Raw genomic sequence first — 17,980 nt, 5'->3', positions numbered from 1 at the left:
ACATTCTGAAACCTTTTTTTTTAATTTATTTAAATGCACATGTCCAAGCTGTTTTTTTTTCAGACCACCACCGTGTGTATTCTCTGTGACTGCCTACACTCCAGCAGGGGCAACCAGCCTTAGTGATGCTGAATGTATTTGCATTACAGACTTAAACCTGAAAACCCCACTCGCTTCTAATTACTGTGCATGACTATACATGGCAAGCACATGGGTGTGTGCTAAGCCTCTGCTTCTTCCCCCAAAAATTCGCTCCCCCTTTCCATCTTCTGCAACTGTGAAATCACCAGAGCAAGACGCAATAAATCTCTGCCTATAATTCTTCTATGCACACAGAGTCATGTTTTCACATTAGTGCCAAAACGAAATTTCTTTGCCAATTTGAAAGCACACTTACTGCTCTTTTTTTTTCGGGCCAAGTGAAAATCACTTTTACAGACTGACACATTATGAAACCACCATGTGTAACTACAACAAAAACAATTCCCATTTCTATTATTCATTTCTTAAGTTACCACATACATCCCCTCTCAAACTGTAAACTCACCTTTAAAATTAGTTAGTTGTGAAAGAAATGTGACACTCAAACAGCAGATTATCAGAGCCAGGATCTCTGTTCTCTACACCTCTCTCCTCTCAGCAGAACCAGATAATGGCAAACTTTCCCTCTATTTTTCCACACATATACATGTAAGTTTCAAATCTCAGTGCTTCCCCCTTTTTTTCAAATGTAATGACACATTTCTATTGGTTGAAAACCAACCCTTTTCCAAAAGTACCCTGCCCCCAACTTGACTTCTGCCTAGTACCCTTCCCCCAACTTGACTTCTGCCTGCTACCATAGCAACAGCTCATGGAACACTGCTGTGTGCAGTTAGGTCAGAAGTTCGACACACAATGTTTCAATTCCACAGAGCAAGAGTGCTTGACTTTTCAAACCTAACAGCAAATCCATAGTACTGTTCTTTGGTTACACATTTTTTTGTACCAATACAAAACATGCTTCTTTTAATTTTCACATACAGCCTAGTTTTTTTTCTAGAATGGTATGAAACAGCCAATCAGTTCTTTTTGTTTTGTAAAAAATATGTATGCCTCCATTTCCAAACTGTCTTTCTTTTCATATTGCCATTCTACTGAAAGACACCTCCTGAGTGCATCCAGTTCTCCTTTGAAGATGTTCACAGTGTGGATTGTAGGGCACAGCTATGTCTTCTAGAGTGAAAAGTTTGCAGAGAAAACAGATATGGTGAGAGACCTTGCTTTGCCAAATGTAGACATTAAATGGATTGGTCAGAGAGGGTTAAAGTGGCACCAATTGATGCCATTGGTGAAATCCTTCATTCAAATCCAACACCCTGACCTCATAATAGTGCACTGTGGTGGCAATGACCTAGGCACTTTGACTGGGGTAGGTCTGGAAATGCTTATGAAGGACACCTTTGCACAACTGTTTACACTTTTCCCTAAAACTGCCTTTGTGTTTTCCAACATATGCCAAAGGCAAAAATGGAACTGGTCCAATCATTTCTGTCCTCAGATTGACAAAGCAAGAAAGCACGTCAACAAATCTGTTTCTGCTTTCCTCCGTGACTATGGTATGGGTGCCATTTACCACAACAACTTGCGTTACGACATGCAAGACATTTATAGAGGAGATGGTGTGCACTTCAATGATGAAGGGAACAGAGTCTTCCTCTTGAACCCTAGACTCTGCATCGGTACTTACTTGTAGGTACCACTAAAAAAATGACTCCATAAACACAACAGCTCTTTTTAGAGCTCCCTAATTTCTAAACTCTTAAATCTGCTTTTCATTTATTTTTTTTTTATTTTTTTTACCGTACGCTTACCGTAAGCTTACCGTACGCGTACCCCGTGATTTTTTTTAAAATCAAAAAATGTTATTTTGGTACTTTTCTGTCCTTCTTTGACCCCCTTACAATTGTTAGGGGGTCTGTAACTCTCCTCATTGCCCCCTTTCCTTGTTTTCACTCTTTTTTTTCAGAGTGAAATACACAAAATGGCGGCCGCCGCTTCCTGGTTTCGGCCGATTCGAATGTTTACTAAGATCTAAGAGCCAATCAGAATCGCGCTCGCGCACGCCACCGTACGCTTACCGTAAGCGTACGGTAAGCGTACCGTAAGCGGGCTCAGATATATATATTGATTTAAAGGCTATTTTCTCAGAATCTACTGAACAGATTTACACCAAACCTACAAAAGGCACTTCCTTGACCTAGGGACTACCTCTCTGCCAAATTTTGAGTAATTCTGTTCAGCCGTTCGGGCTGTAGCTCGTTCTAAAGGTCCTATGGAAAAATGCATGGGAAAAACGCGTTTTGGGACCCCCCTTTTATCTCAGCCCCCGCTTGACGGATCCCCCCGAGACTTTCAGGGTAGGAGCGGAGCGTAGCGCCCCACCTATTTTGAGAAATTCGCGAGGATTCGTCGACCGGCGCCAAAGTTATTCAAAATAGAATGTTGCGGATTTCCTATGGAAACGTGGTCCTAACTATAACTACCTACTGGCGACCGCCAGTAGGTAATATATATATATATGTATATATATATATATATATATATATATATATATATATATATATATATTCACTTAAAAAACCATAGGTTTCACACACGTTCTAGTTAGGAATTAGCATTTAAAAAACCTTGCAAATTCACTTAAAAAACCATAGGTTTCACACATGTTATAGTTAGCTGGACATTTCACTCGTAAAAACTATAACGTGTGTGAAACCTATGGTTTTTTCAGTGAATTTGTACAGTTTTTTAAATGCTAAGTTACTTTACGCCATTCGTGGCGTGCGCGCCCACTTAACGCAGTTCGTTCCGTGCGCGCACGGTGCGCTTCGCGCACCGTGCGCGCACAGTGAGCACGCGGTGCGCTTCGCGCACCGCGCGCCCACGTTGCGCAGTTAGTGCCGTGCACGCACGGTGGGCACGCGGTGCGCTACGCGCTCCGCGTGCCCACGTTACGCTAGATGGGCCATGTACGCACGATGCGCTTCGCGCACCGTGCGCACATGGAGGACATATGATGCAGTTCGTTTTGAAAGGTAATATTTTAATTTTTCGTATATGTTATAAGCAATGCACAAATGGTGCCCTTCGGGCACCATTTGCACACGGGGTGGAGAGAGTGTGGATAATTTTTTTTTTTATTATTATTTTTTTAAATATTTTAGTTTAACTCATCTTTATTGAGCCATGCACATTTGGTGCCCTGCGGGCACCAATTGCACACGGGGTGGGGAGAGTGTGAATAATTTTTTTTTTTTTATAATTTTTTACCGTACGCGTACGGTAAGCGTAATCTGCGAAATTAGCGAAAAAATTAAAAATCCGTTTTTGGCCTTGGGGGATCTTTGGGGACTCCCTCAACATTGCTATGTGTGTGGGAGCTGTCTAAACAGCCCCTTTACATGTTTTTGTGCTTTATATTTTAAACATCACTCAGTGCGAGAGAGAAAATGGCGGCCGCCGCTTCCTGGTTTCGGCCGATTCGAATGTTTACTAAGATCTAAGAGCCAATCAGAATCGCGCTCGCGCACGTCACCGTACGCGTACGGTAAGCGCACCGTAAGCGCACCGTAAGCTGGCTCAGATATATATATTGATTTAAAGGCTATTTTCTCAGAATCTACTGAACAGATTGACACCAAACCTACAAAAGGCACTTCCTTGACCTGAGGACTACCTCTCTGCCAAATTTCTAGTAATTCTGTTCAGCCGTTCGGGCTGTAGCCCTGTCTAAAGGTCCTATGGAAAAATGCATGGGAAAAACGCGTTTTGGGACCCCCCTTTTATCTCAGCCCCCGCTTGACGAATCCCCCCGAGACTTTCAGGGAAGGAGCGGAGCGTAGCGCCCCACCTATTTTGAAAAATTCGCGAGGATTCGTCGACCGGCGCCAAAGTTATTCAAAATAGAATGTTGCGGATTTCCTATGGAAACGTGGTCCTAACTATAACTACCTACTGGCGACCGCCAGTAGGTAATATATATATATATGTATATATATATATATATATATATATATATATATATATATATATATATATATATATATATATATTCACTTAAAAAACCATAGGTTTCACACACGTTCTAGTTAGGAATTAGCATTTAAAAAACCTTGCAAATTCACTTAAAAAACCATAGGTTTCACACATGTTATAGTTAGCTGGACATTTCACTCGTAAAAAACCATTGAAATTCCCCCGTTATAGTTAGTTCAGATAACTATAACTCGCACGACCACAATCCACTGCTGATGACGTCACATATTACATCACTCATGACATGGTCAGTGACATCACTCATGACATCACTGATGACATCATACTTGTGATAGAGTGGCGGTTGCGCGAGTTATAGTTATCTGAACTAACTATAACAGGGGAATTTCAATGGTTTTTACGAGTGAAATGTCCAGCTAACTATAACATGTGTGAAACCTATGGTTTTTTAAGTGAATTTGCAAGGTTTTTTATATGCTAATTCCTAACTATAACGTGTTAAGGTGCGCGCACCGTGCACGCACGGTGCGCGCACGGTGCGCGCTTATAGATATTTATGTACTTTTAACTGCAATTTTCTCAGGAACTACTGAACAGATTGACACCATATATCCAAAAGGCACATGCCTGACCTGAGGACTACCTCTTTGCCAAATTTCAATTAATTCTGTTCAGCCGTTCGGGCTGTACCTTCGACTAAAGGTCCTATGGGAAAATGCATGGGGAAAACGCGTTTTGGGACCCCCCTTTTTTCTCAGCCCCCGCTTGACGAATCACCCTGAGACTTTAAGGGTAGGAGCTGAGCGGAGCGCCTCATTAGTTTTGAAAATTTCTCGCGGATTCGTCAACCGGCGCCAAAGTTATTCAAAATAGAATTTTCAGATTTCCTATGGAAACTCGGTCCTAATTTTAACTATCTACTGGCGACCGCCAGTAGATAATATATATATATTACCTACTGGCAGTCGCCAGTAGGTAGTTATAGTTAGGACCAAGTATCCATAGGAAGAACATTTTTTGTTTTGCTTATAACTTTGGCATCGTTTGATAAATCTTCATGAAATTTTCCAAACTAATTCTTTGTTCATATCAGCTCCTGTTGAAAGTTTGGGGGTGATTCGTCAAGGGAGGGGCCGAGAAAAAAGGGGGGTCCCAAAACTTGTTTTCTCCATGTTAATGTCCTTAGGAAACTTTAGACAAGGCTACAGGTCAAACGGGTGAATGGAATTACCCCAAATTTGGCAGGGAGAAGGGTCTTGGTCTAGAAAGCACGCTTTTGTTCATTTAGTGTAAATCCGTTCAGTAGTTTTGGAGAAATATCGAAATTTACAGATATCGATATTTGGGAATTCTGCCTTCTGATTGGCTGAGGGGTTACGAGCATGAGCTTGCTGCTTATTGACTGCGAGAGGTTGCAACTAGGAAGTGTTGGCAGCCATTTTGTGATTCCGTTGAAGCAAGTAACGGGAAAAAAGAGTGAAAAGAGTAGGAAAGAGGTGAGTAGGAGCACTGTGAGGTCTGTGGGGTGGTTATGGTGCGCTGCACAGGGACTGTGAAGCGATGTATTCAACCCTACTGGTGTGAAAGTGCTATTTTGCCCAGAGTGAGATGGTGCTGAAGTGAGGTGCCGGTACACTTGGGGATGTAACCGTGAGCTGATTGCTGTAAACTGATGTCCTCCTGGTGCTGTAGCATAGCTGTGCAAGTGGTGTTAGTATGGGTTAAGACTATAGCGCTGTGATCTCTGTGGGGTGGTTAGGGTGTGCTATACAGGGAGTGTGAAGCGAAGTATTCACCCCTAGCAGTGTGAAAGTGCTGTTTTTCCCAGAGTGAGATGGTACTGAGGTGAGGTGCCAGTACACTTGGGGATGAAACCGTGAGCTGATTGCTGTAAACTGATGTGCTCTGGGCACTGTAGCATACAGGCTGCTGTAGCATAACTGTGCAAGTGGTGTTAGTATGGGTTTAGACTGTGGGTACTCACAAACTTTCTCTCGGGGCCAAATTTACAGTGTGGTTTGTGGCCGAGGGCCGCACCAGTGGGGGTGGGGTCAGTGGGGGAGGGGGCAGAGCTACAGCAATAAAACCTGTGACCATGAGGTTGAACATAGGCCCCTGCAGCGGATGCCTTCATCCACTGAGCCACCAGACCTGGCATACACACATCTTTCTCTCTCTCTCTCTCTCTCTCTCTCTCTCTCTCTCTCTCTCTCTCTCTCTCTCTCTCTCTCTCTCTCTCTATCTCTCTCTCCCTCTCTCTGTCTCCCTCCCTCTCTCTCTCATTCTGTCTCCCTCTCTCGATATCTCTCTCTCTCTCTCTCTCCCTCCCTCTTGCTCTCTCTCTGTCTCACTCATGCTGTCTGTCTCCCTCTCCCTCTACCTCTCTCTCTTTCTCCCTCCCTCTCTCTCCATCTGTCTTCCTCCCTCTCTCTCTCTGTCTCCTTCCCTCTGTCTTCCTCTATCTGTCTCCGTCTGTCTGTCTCCCTCTCTCTCTGTCTCCCTCTCTCTCTGTCTCCCTCTGACTCCCTCTTTCTCCTTCCCTCTGTCTCCCTCCCTCTGTCTGTCTCCCTCTGTCTGTCTTCCTCTCCCTCCCTCTGTCTCCCCCTGACTCCCTCCCTCTATCTCCCTCTGCCTCCCTCCCTCTGTCTCCCTCTCTCTCTCTCCCTCTGTCACCCTCTGTCTCCCTCCCTCTGTCGCCCTCCCTTTGTCTCCCTCCCTCTGTGTCCGTCCCTCTATCTCCCTCCCTCTGTCTCCCTCCCTCTGTCTCCCTCCCTCTCTCTCCCCCTCTCTCTCTCTCTCTCCCTCTGTCTGTCTCCCTCCCTCTGTCTGTCTCCCTCTGTCTCCCTCCCTTTAGCTCCCTCTGTCTCCCTCAGTCTGTCTCCCTCTGTTTGTCTCCCTCTCTCTTTCTTCATCTCCCTCCCTCTGTCTCCCCCGACTCCCTCCCTCTGCCTCCCTCTGTCTTTCTCCCTCTGTCTCCCTCTCCCTGTCTCCCTCTCTCTGTCTCCCTCCCTCTTCCTCCCTCTGTCTCCCGCTGTCTGTCTTCGCCTGTCTCCCTCCCTCTGTCTGTCTCCCTCTCTCTGTCTGTCTCCCTCTGTCGGTCGCCCTCTGTCTCCCTCCCTCTGTCTCCCTCCCTCTCTCTCTCCCTCTGTCTCCCTCTCTCTCTCTATCTCCCTCTGTCTCCCTCCCTCTGTCTCCCTTCCTCTGTCTCCCTCCCTCTGTCTCCCTCCCTCTGTCTCCCACCCTCTGTCTCCCTCCCTCTATTTCCCTCCCCCTGTCACCTCACCCCCGCGCCTGTGGCAGCCCAGGCTGAGACAGCTTCCCGGGCACACACAGCCGCACCCGAGTTCTTCACAGGTCTTTAAAAGACCATTCACTCCTTGCTGCCCTCTGTCACCTCACCCGGCTCTCACTCCCTGCTGCCCTCCGCCACCTAACCCAGCTCTCACTCCCTGCTGCCCTACGTCACCTCACCCGTCTCTCACACCCTGCAGTTCTCTGTTACCTCACCCGGCTCTCACACCCTGCTGTCCTCTGTCACCCTGTAATTTCACCGCTTGGATCAAAGTGCATATAATTAATTGTCCTAAAACACAGGACTTATGTTTGTGCTCGCTTTCAAATTCTACACCCCATTATCTTCATGTTCCAATTGGCGATTGCTATATCTGTGATCGTGTTACTTGTTGTTGTTGATGAGCTGCAACGGGAAAACAAACTTTTCTCTCTCTCTCTAACTCTCTCTCTCATTCTGTTTCTCTTTCTCTCTTCTGCTGTCTCTTTTCTCTTCATCTGTGTCCCTCTTTCTCTTTACCTTATTTTCCTGCCTGTGACTGTGTGTCTCCATTTATTGTCTCTTTTCTAGTTTTTTTCTCTATCCTCCCCATCATTTTTAACAGGACACACTGCATGGCTCTTTTTAATGGAAAATCCCAGTGAAATGCAGCGCCACATGCAGCATCTCTCAGTTGGCTTTGCAATGGTATGATTATTCCATGTTACTTTCTGACACACTTAATATGAAGTTAGCAATTTACCCCTTCATTATACAGCAGCCCCTGATTTCCTTTGCAGTTTGCCATCCACTTTCACCCTCTGTCATCTCACCCCACGTGTGTGTCAGCCCGGGCTGAGACAGCTTCCCGGGCACACACAGCCGCACCTGAGTACTTCACAGGTCTTTGAAAGACCATTTACTGCTAACGAGGCTTTGTTGTATTTAACCTCTTCCCAGCGTCCCTGCATCTCCACTCTGGCTATTGCTGGAATCGCCCAGCCCCCATAGAGCAGTGTCTTGGAGTCCGCGCTGCTGCGGCGGTGTTTGCTGATACTCTTTAAAATTGTTTTTTTAAAACACAGGTACAATGTCTGCAAGGTCAGCGGGCCGCCAAGGAAGCCGTACTATGAGTACCCGTGGTTTAGACTATAGCGGGAGTGGGACGCAAACTACTCACCCCTACCGGTCGGAAGACTCGAATGGAGTGTTTTAGCAAGCAGGAATAAAGAAATAATCGTGAAGAATATAATGCAGGAGGTTGCAATACCACAGAAGACAAATGGTGAAATCCGGTGTGTTTAAGAAAGTGGCTGTGTGGGATAAAGCGATGGAGTCTGCACGTTCTATAAAAAGTGTCTTTACTTAAGTGCAATAAATGGAACCACTGGTGCAAGAGCTAAGGCATCCAGCTGAGGCAAACTCCAACCGCTTCTACTGTATTCAAACCTAAGCTCCTGCATCAGTCAATTCCACATTACATGTTACAGTTCCATGTGACATAAACAATACCTATTAGACATGAATGACTGTAATTTGTAGAATGAAATAAAGGTAGGATACGATTACCACACTGTGCCAACCAGTTCCTAAACAATGCCGTTGTTTTTGAGCTTGTGAGCAGAGGCTGAGGATGAGCTAATTTGTGTGAAAGGGCTTCGTGGATAACAGGCAGGCAGAGAGACGTGTGTACAAAGAATAGATATGGTTTCAAAATGGATGTTGGGTTTAGGCTAATTTAGCAAGTAAATAGCGTATTTGAATAGGCCAGACATCATCCATCCCTGGTTATTGTGGAGACATAAGGGCGAATAATGAAAACACAGTTCAAATACCTAAGCATACTTAGAAAGTTATTATATGAAAATAGTTTACTTGAAGTGTATTAAAAAAATTATAGGAAAAAGTCAAAAAAGTTGGAAAAATCAATCCAAGAATAAAGTGAATTTCTTACAAGTCTTGGAGATTGCAGTCCGGAAGTTCTTAAGCGGCTTGAGATGCGTAATGTTCCAAGAGGCAATTGTTGCCATAGTGTGAGAAAAGTGAAGCGCCAGGCAATCTGCGATGTTGTCAAAGGTCTCACGTTGCAGGATATCTTTTGTGGCAGCGCAGGAATCCTATTCCGCCAGGATACCTTTTTGCGTTGCATCCGCCATTGCTCCACTGTCCGAACAATCAAGTTCATGGTTTTTAAGATACTCCATCACCTGCTGGATATCAGGAGCATTTGCTGGGATGCTGGGATCCATTCGCCAGTCGAATGGGCAAGTTTTGCAATAAAAGATGGTTGCACGCAGATTGTATATGTGTAAATAAATGTCATGTTGTAGCTGGTTCCGATAATAGATAGAGGCAGGCAGCCGAAAAGTTGTTCCATTTTTTCACGGTATTGATGTAGCTTCGCATAGAGGCATATTCTGTCGGACATGCTTGTTACAACAGGGAGCACAGACATTTTTAACAAGCTAAAATAGTAGTAGGATGGCCGCAAACAGAACGAGAATTATGCGCACTGTTCCTGTTATTCTAGAGATGATGGAATGAATGAAGTCTGGTATTAGACTAAAAACAGTTTGAAAGCCTGTGAGAAGGCCGGAGGAGATAGTGTTAAAAAAGTGTGCCAGACCTTAAATGTCAGATGTGTTGAAAATTATGTAACAATTCACAAAGTGTAATGGGAGGTTCGTATTTAAAAGGGAGTGTATTTTACTTGAAGTTCGTGCTATCTGCAGTCGATAAATTACTTTTGGAGAAGTGAGGGACACTTCTGTTTGAAACAAAAGCGCTTTCAGTTTGCTCCATTTAATAAAATCTGTTTTCAAAGTAGGTATTTAAGGCCAAGTTGAACTTTGGGAGTTACTTTGTGTGGGTGGGAATAGAGATTGACAGAGGCGGTTATCCGGTTTGAAACAGTAAGGACATACGGTATGCCAGCTCACATTGCATAGCAGTCCATGTTATTAAGAAGCAGATAACTGCTGTTAGAAAGCTATGTGAATGTTGGTATGATTGTGGGAGTTTGGCGTGCTTTTATGAAAGCACGCAAGATTGGGGGCTGTAAGCTTAGAAGCATCATGCAGTTGGACATTCTTGCATAGTAATGAATGACTGCCATTGTGGTCCCACATTTCCCCTGTGAGAAAAACTTTGGTATCCTCTTTAAGACAGCGATATGTAAATGGGAGAAACCACTGCTCGTAAAATAAACACGCTACCTTATATAATCACTTACAACATGACAAACAACATGTACACCTAGCAGACACAACGACACTACGTACTGTGGGAACCGTGGATAGTCATGTACACAAACCAAACATGGCACCTCTGCCACACAATGCATAATGCGGGGAGAGATGGGAGCAAAGTATGTGCGAAGGTGGCAAGTGATTCTCGATTATAAAAGTATACAATGCAAAGTGTTGGGGGGATGTGTCGGAGAGACTTGAGTATGCAGAACACAGACATGTACATGTCAACATACACTGATGGTCTATTGAGTGAAGTGGACAGTGGACGCACCATGATAGTACAGTCAGTAGGGAAGATTACGAAAACATCCCCCCCAAATCTTTAGCGTAGTGGGCTGGCCCGGCATACGCAAGACTAGCGTAGGGGTATGAATAAAAGGCACGTTTCTCTGGGTGTGGTTCTCTTCCGGAATGGTGAACATGTCTGTCAGGTCTGCGCAGCTTACACTGCCACGAGGCTGACGCTGTGAGCGAAGGTGGCTGCTGGAATAACGCTCTCAGCCTGCTGGTACCCAGAAACCGTCATGGCCACTGCGACGCACATATGCCCCACAGTTCACCTCTCGACACCGCCGTATGTGAAAGAGGGCCGACCACGTGCCGGTGGAAGCTCCTGGGCTGAGGTCTGTGAGCTGGGAAGGCTCCTGAGATCAACGCTGGCCACTGCGACACTGGCAGACAATGCCCAGCCTGAGGCCCAGCACCATGGAGTGCTCTGTATACTACTAACACAGTAGTCCAACAGGTACTAACAGTGGAACGGTGTCTTGATCCCACAATGGACGATGTCCGATATTACCTGCTGCTGGGTTTTCAAAGAACTCCCTCCGTTGAGGTGCATCAGACTCTGTGCTCCCGTAGCTAAGTGCTGCACATGATCATTGGGCTTGGCAGACTGCAGTCGCTGGAGTACACCGCAGTACAGCAGGTCCGAACAGTGGAACGGGGTCTTGATCCCAGAATGGACGATGTTAGAACTGCATCTGAGAGTGCAGATGAAGGTACTCCCTTCGACCAGGTGTAACCAACTCTAGGTCCCAACAGTGGAACGGTGTCTTGACCCTAAAATGGACGATGCACGGAACTACGTGCTGCTTGGTTTTCACAGAACTCCCTCCGTTGAGGTGCATCGGACTCTGTGCTTATGTAGCTAAGTGCTGCACATGATTATTGGGGTTGGCTGACTGCAGTCGCTGGAGTACACTGCGGTACAGCAGGTCCGAACAGTGAAACGGGGTCTTGATTCCACAATGGACGATGTTAGAACTGTATGTGAGAGTGGAGATGACGGTACTCCTTTCAACCAGGTGCAACCAACTCTAGGTCCCAACAGTGGAACGGTGTCTTGATCCTAAAATGGACGATGTCCGATATTACCTGCTGCTTGTTGTTTTTTACAGAACTCCCTCCGTTGAGGTGCATCAGACTCTGTGCTTCCGTAGCTAACTTCTGCACATGATTATTGGGCTTGGCTGACTGCAGTGGGTGGAGTACAGCGTGGTACAGCAGGTCAGAACAGTGAAACGGGATCTTGATTCTGTGCTTGAGAATGTCAGAAGTTAAAGTTTGTGATGATTTGTGTGTACCCCCTCCGATCAGTTGCAACCAACTCCGAGCTTCCAAAACCAACGGCACGTGGCTGTGAGGCGTTAATGACCACTGCCTCTGGCCTACACTGTGGTCAGTAGGGCTCACAATTCAGATCCAGTGGTGATTGTTTAATTACAGAATCCAGTAGGCAACTAACTACAACATCTATTGAAATATACACAATAGCCTTTTAGTATACTTGGTTGAAGAAGTTTTTAAGATGACTTATAGGTCTAGTACAATGACCAAATTCTTCTTGTTAGTGGTAAAGAACACTGAATAACAGTGTACACAGTGGACAGCAGAGATCGCAATACGAATAGTTTTGATTTATTTATTGCAGAGTTTTGTGCAATTTATGTTGTTGTATTTTGTGACGAGGAAGTGAGAAAAAGTATTCATACTGCAAACAGGACAGCTCAAGTCAACGCCATGTGGCAGTGGGCCCTTGCTGACCGCTCTCTGGCCTACACTGCAGACAGCAGTGTTTACAATTCAGATAGAGTCGCTATTGTAGATGACGCAGTCCTGTAGGCAAAAGACATTGCTCCAGTGCGCTCTGTCCGCACAACGCATACGCATCATTACAGGGTCTGCACACGGTTTTTGTTGCTTCGTGTGCGGCAAACAGGACAACTCAAGTCAACGCCACATGGCTGTAGACCCTTGCTGAATGCTCTATGGCCTACACTGCAGACAGCAGTGTTTACAATTCAGATTGAGTCGCTATTGCAGATGATGTAGTGTTGTAGGCAACAGACATTGCTCCTAGTACGGCCCGCCCGCAGCAAGCATTATCGCTGGCTGTGCACATGCTGAATGCTTTTGATGTGGCTATCTGAGTGCACTAGACCTGATGGACCCTTTATGATACAATATTTTTGTGTATTATTTCAGATCTACTGCCTGTATCTCAGTATACCACAAGTTATGGTTCTTTTACGATAGAATCTTTTCTGTATTATTTCACATCTAGTGTCCCTACCTTAATGCAGCACAAACTATTGACCCTTTTATTATTGAATCTCTGTGTGTGATCCAATGATTACTGTTGTAGGCGATGCTAGCAGCAACCATTCCCTGAGGGCTGGTTTACACTCACCCCACACGCACTCAGCACAGATGTCACTGGATATGTGACCCTGGTAATAAAAAGGAGTCGAGCGCACGTGCCCGTACCCACTTCCACTATCTATCTGTGTCCGTGTGTTTATTATCTATGCATGATACTGCCCCTGGGCCGTACCACATTACATTGTGCTGTGGACAGAGTATGCAACCATGTTACCTCTGGCAGTGGGGAAAAGTTCTGTTATGTAGCTTTTACATGCATGGCTATCACAGGTGGAAGGCTACTTTACAGAGCATGAACATTGATGAAGATGATGGTTGCATGTTGTGTGTAGTGTCAGATATGTGTATTTAGCAAAAAGTTTTCAAAAAAGCTCTGTAAGCAGAAGAGGAGTCTCTCATCAAACGCTGTAGAGAGAATTACTAAAATGGGTTAGGTCCTCCAACTGTTACAATGGGAAATGTTATGAACCAATGAAATGCTTTTCTTTAAGGTCATATGGCAATCACGCACTGAGCGCGCAAGGAGGCCGCACCCGGCGCAATTTTGAGAAAATATATTTACCATAATATAAGTTTATTACAGTTAGAAATATATAAATGTTTAAAATATTTTATATTATCGCTTGTTCTCATATACACTTTAAACTTCTTTAGATATAGTTTTGAGCCGAAAAAAAAATGAGGGAATGGCATTCCCGGCGTGAAACCATACGTCTATTATGTAACACAGGGCCTGGCAGCGTGCACTCGTCGCATACGCAACACGCAGCGGGCGTGACCCAATATGTACATGACGTAAGGCGTGGCTAGGTACTGCGTACCCGTCGCATACCAAAGTAGTAGCTGGCGCGACCACATATGTATATGATGTTACGCGGGACGCGGTGCCACGAACCCGTTGGATACAAAATGCGCATCCTTTACGAGTTTAGCTATATGGCGGATAGGATTCGCGTGCTGATGGAGCTTGGTACACTACCGGTACGGGACTTCAGTTTTCTCCAAAATAAAAGAAAACGATTACATATTTTTCAAATAAAAAAAAAGGATAATAGAGTCCCAAAATCTTACAAAAAAAATTGAAAAAATATAGGTTTTATAAATATTAAAATATGAAATTAACATTTGAAACACCTTTGAAATTCACTGAAAAAACCATAGGTATTACAGACGTTATAGTTAGGAATTAGCATTTAAAAAACCTTAGAAATTCACTGAAATCACTGGGTGGTATGTAGTATCTGGCATTGTTGTGTGTATGGTTTCAAAAATAGTAGTCTGTATTTTAGAGTAAGTTTATATTAGACAATCAGTATGTGCATCAGATTATCAGGTGGATGGCATTAATGACGTCATCAGTGATGTCATTTGATATGTCATCAGTGATGTCATCAGTGATGTCACTGACCATGTCATGAGTGATGTAATATGTGATGTCATCACCAGTGCATTGCGGGCGCGCAAGTTATAGTTAGCTCAACTAACTATAACGGGTGAATTTCTCTGGTTTTACGTGAGTCAAATGTCCAACTAACTATAAAGTCCCTGAAACCTATGTTTTTTTCAGTGAATATATATATATATATATATATATATATATATATATATATATATATATATATATATATATATATATATATATATGTTTATGGTGTGTGATCATGGAAACGCATCATAACAGTATTTTCATAAAATAAACTATTTGCAAGCAGTAAAATTGGTGTCGGCCCCTATATATATAGAGTGCGTCTCTACTGCAGGGCATCTTCGGAAGAGATATACACGGCAGGTCCAGCCGTGAGAGTTCGCACCACCCACGAATGTGTCAAGGGTTCGTCTGCCATGAATCAATCGTGGCGGAAAGGACGGCGCAGCTGATGCCAGTATTACGGAGCAAGCTTACAGCCCTGAGACCCACTGGAGGATAGGAATTGGTCCAGAAAACAATTTTAAACACACACGACCACTGGAGGTCAAAAATTATTATGGAATGCTAACTACAAGTTCCGACATGCACCGCAATTAATTCTATTAAGAGGGGCACACTGGAAGCCTCAAATCAGAACACATGTAAGGAACTGTGGGTAATCCAAGAGAGCTGCTGAGTGTTTAAATCTGCCTCTGAAGAAAGAGCGTGGACGCTCTGAAACGCGTAAAGCAAAATGGACTTAAAAGGCAGAGCTGTAATCTTGTTCCTTGCTAATAAATAGTTGTGAAACCCATCGGCTGGAGGAGTGCGTCTCTACTGCAGGGCATCTTCGGAAGAGATATACACGGCAGGTCCAGCCGTGAGAGGTCGCACCACCCACGAATGTGTCAAGGGTTCGTCTGCCATGAATCAATCGTGGCGGAAAGGAAGGCGCAGCTGATGCCAGTATTACGGAGCAAGCTTACAGCCCTGAGACCCACTGGAGGGTAGGAATTGGTCCATAAAACAATTTTAAACACACATGACCACTGGAGGTCAAAAATTATTATGGAATGCTAACTACAAGTTCCGACATGCACCGCAATTAATTCTATTAAGAGGGGCACACTGGAAGCCTCAAATCAGAACACATGTAAGGAACTGTGGGTAATCCAAGAGAGCTGCTGAGTGTTTAAATCTGCCTCTGAAGAAAGAGCGTGGACGCTCTGAAACGCGTAAGGCAAAATGGACTTAAAAGGCAGAGCTGTAATCCTGTTCCTTGCTAATAAATAGTTGTGAAACCCATCGGCTGGAGGAGTGCGTCTCTACTGCAGGGCATCTTCGGAAGAGATATACACGGCAGGTCCAGCCGTGAGAGGTCGCACCACCCACGAATGTGTCAAGGGTTCGTCTGCCGTGAATCAATCGTGGCGGAAAGGAAGGCGCAGCTGATGCCAGTATTACGGAGCAAGCTTACAGCCCTGAGACCCACTGGAGGGTAGGAATTGGTCCATAAAACAATTTTAAACACACATGACCACTGGAGGTCAAAAATTATTATGGAAAGCTAACTACAAGTTCCGACATGCACCGCAATTAATTCTATTAAGAGGGGCACACCGGAAGCCTCAAATCAGAACACATGTAGGGAACTGTGGGTAATCCAAGAGAGCTGCTGAGTGTTTAAATCTGCCTCTGAAAAAAGAGCGTGGACGCTCTGAAACGCGTAAAGCAAAATGGACTTAAAAGGCAGAGCTGTGATCTTGTTCCTTGCAAATAAATAGTTGTGAAACCCATCGGCTGGAGGAGTGCGTCTCCACTGCAGGGCATCTTCGGAAGATATATAGATATATATATATATTTATACACATATATATATATATATATATATATATATATATATATATATATATATATATATATTCGTTCAAAACTCGCCCACATTTAGAAGCGCACACAAAGGCAGACGAACCCAACAGCAACTGTAGAGTCCTTTATTCCGCATTACCGGCAGCGCACTGAACATTTCCTCTCTGTGTCCCTACGCGTTTCGGAGCTCCTGCTCCTTGCTCACGGGAAGGCACCAGCAGCAACAACAGCCCACGTGTCCCTCATAGCTTATAACGCCCTCCAATAGGCTCATGATGCTTATGGGATTTGTAGTCCTGTTAGTCAAATTAATATACAGCCCTAATGGGTTCTGCTGGTGGCATTTTAAAAGTCAAAAGACTCCGAGTGGAGCCCTCAGTGCGTGATGCCGACAATAATCCTCGCAGTCTGCCTTCCTGTACCGGACTCAAGAATCTGAGCCCACAGTCCCTGAAATCCATCACGGTGGTGCTGCTCCTCCGACCTGGACCGGCCGTTAGAAATTCGTTCAAAACTCGCCCACATTTAGAAGCGCACACAAAGGCAGACGAACCCAACAGCAACTGTAGAGTCCTTTATTCCGCATTACCGGCAGCGCACTGAACATTTCCTCTCTGTGTCCCTACGCGTTTCGGAGCTCCTGCTCCTTGCTCACGGGAAGGCACCAGCAGCAACAACAGCCCACGTGTCCCTCATAGCTTATAACGCCCTCCAATAGGCTCATGATGCTTATGGGATTTGTAGTCCTGTTAGTCAAATTAATATACAGCCCTAATGGGTTCTGCTGGTGGCATTTTAAAAGTTGTGGGCGAGTTTTGAACGAATTTCTAACGGCCGGTCCAGGTCGGAGGAGCAGCACCACCGTGATGGATTTCAGGGACTGTGGGCTCAGATTCTTGAGTCCGGTACAGGAAGGCAGACTGCGAGGATTATTGTCGGCATCACGCACTGAGGGCTCCACTCGGAGTCTTTTGACTTTTAAAATGCCACCAGCAGAACCCATTAGGGCTGTATATTAATTTGACTAACAGGACTACAAATCCCATAAGCATCATGAGCCTATTGGAGGGCGTTATAAGCTATGAGGGACACGTGGGCTGTTGTTGCTGCTGGTGCCTTCCCGTGAGCAAGGAGCAGGAGCTCCGAAACGCGTAGGGACACAGAGAGGAAATGTTCAGTGCGCTGCCGGTAATGCGGAATAAAGGACTCTACAGTTGCTGTTGGGTTCGTCTGCCTTTGTGTGCGCTTCTAAATGTGGGCGAGTTTTGAACGAATTTCTAACGGCCGGTCCAGGTCGGAGGAGCAGCACCACCGTGATGGATTTCAGGGACTGTGGGCTCAGATTCTTGAGTCCGGTACAGGAAGGCAGACTGCGAGGATTATTGTCGGCATCACGCACTGAGGGCTCCACTCGGAGTCTTTTGACTTTTAAAATGCCACCAGCAGAACCCATTAGGGCTGTATATTAATTTGACTAAC

Source organism: Triturus cristatus, chromosome 10 (genome assembly GCF_964204655.1).
Source record: "Triturus cristatus chromosome 10, aTriCri1.1, whole genome shotgun sequence".
Classification (NCBI taxonomy): domain Eukaryota; kingdom Metazoa; phylum Chordata; class Amphibia; order Caudata; family Salamandridae; genus Triturus; species Triturus cristatus.
The sequence above is the reverse complement of the archived record's forward strand: the minus strand, read 5'-3'. Positions refer to the sequence as shown.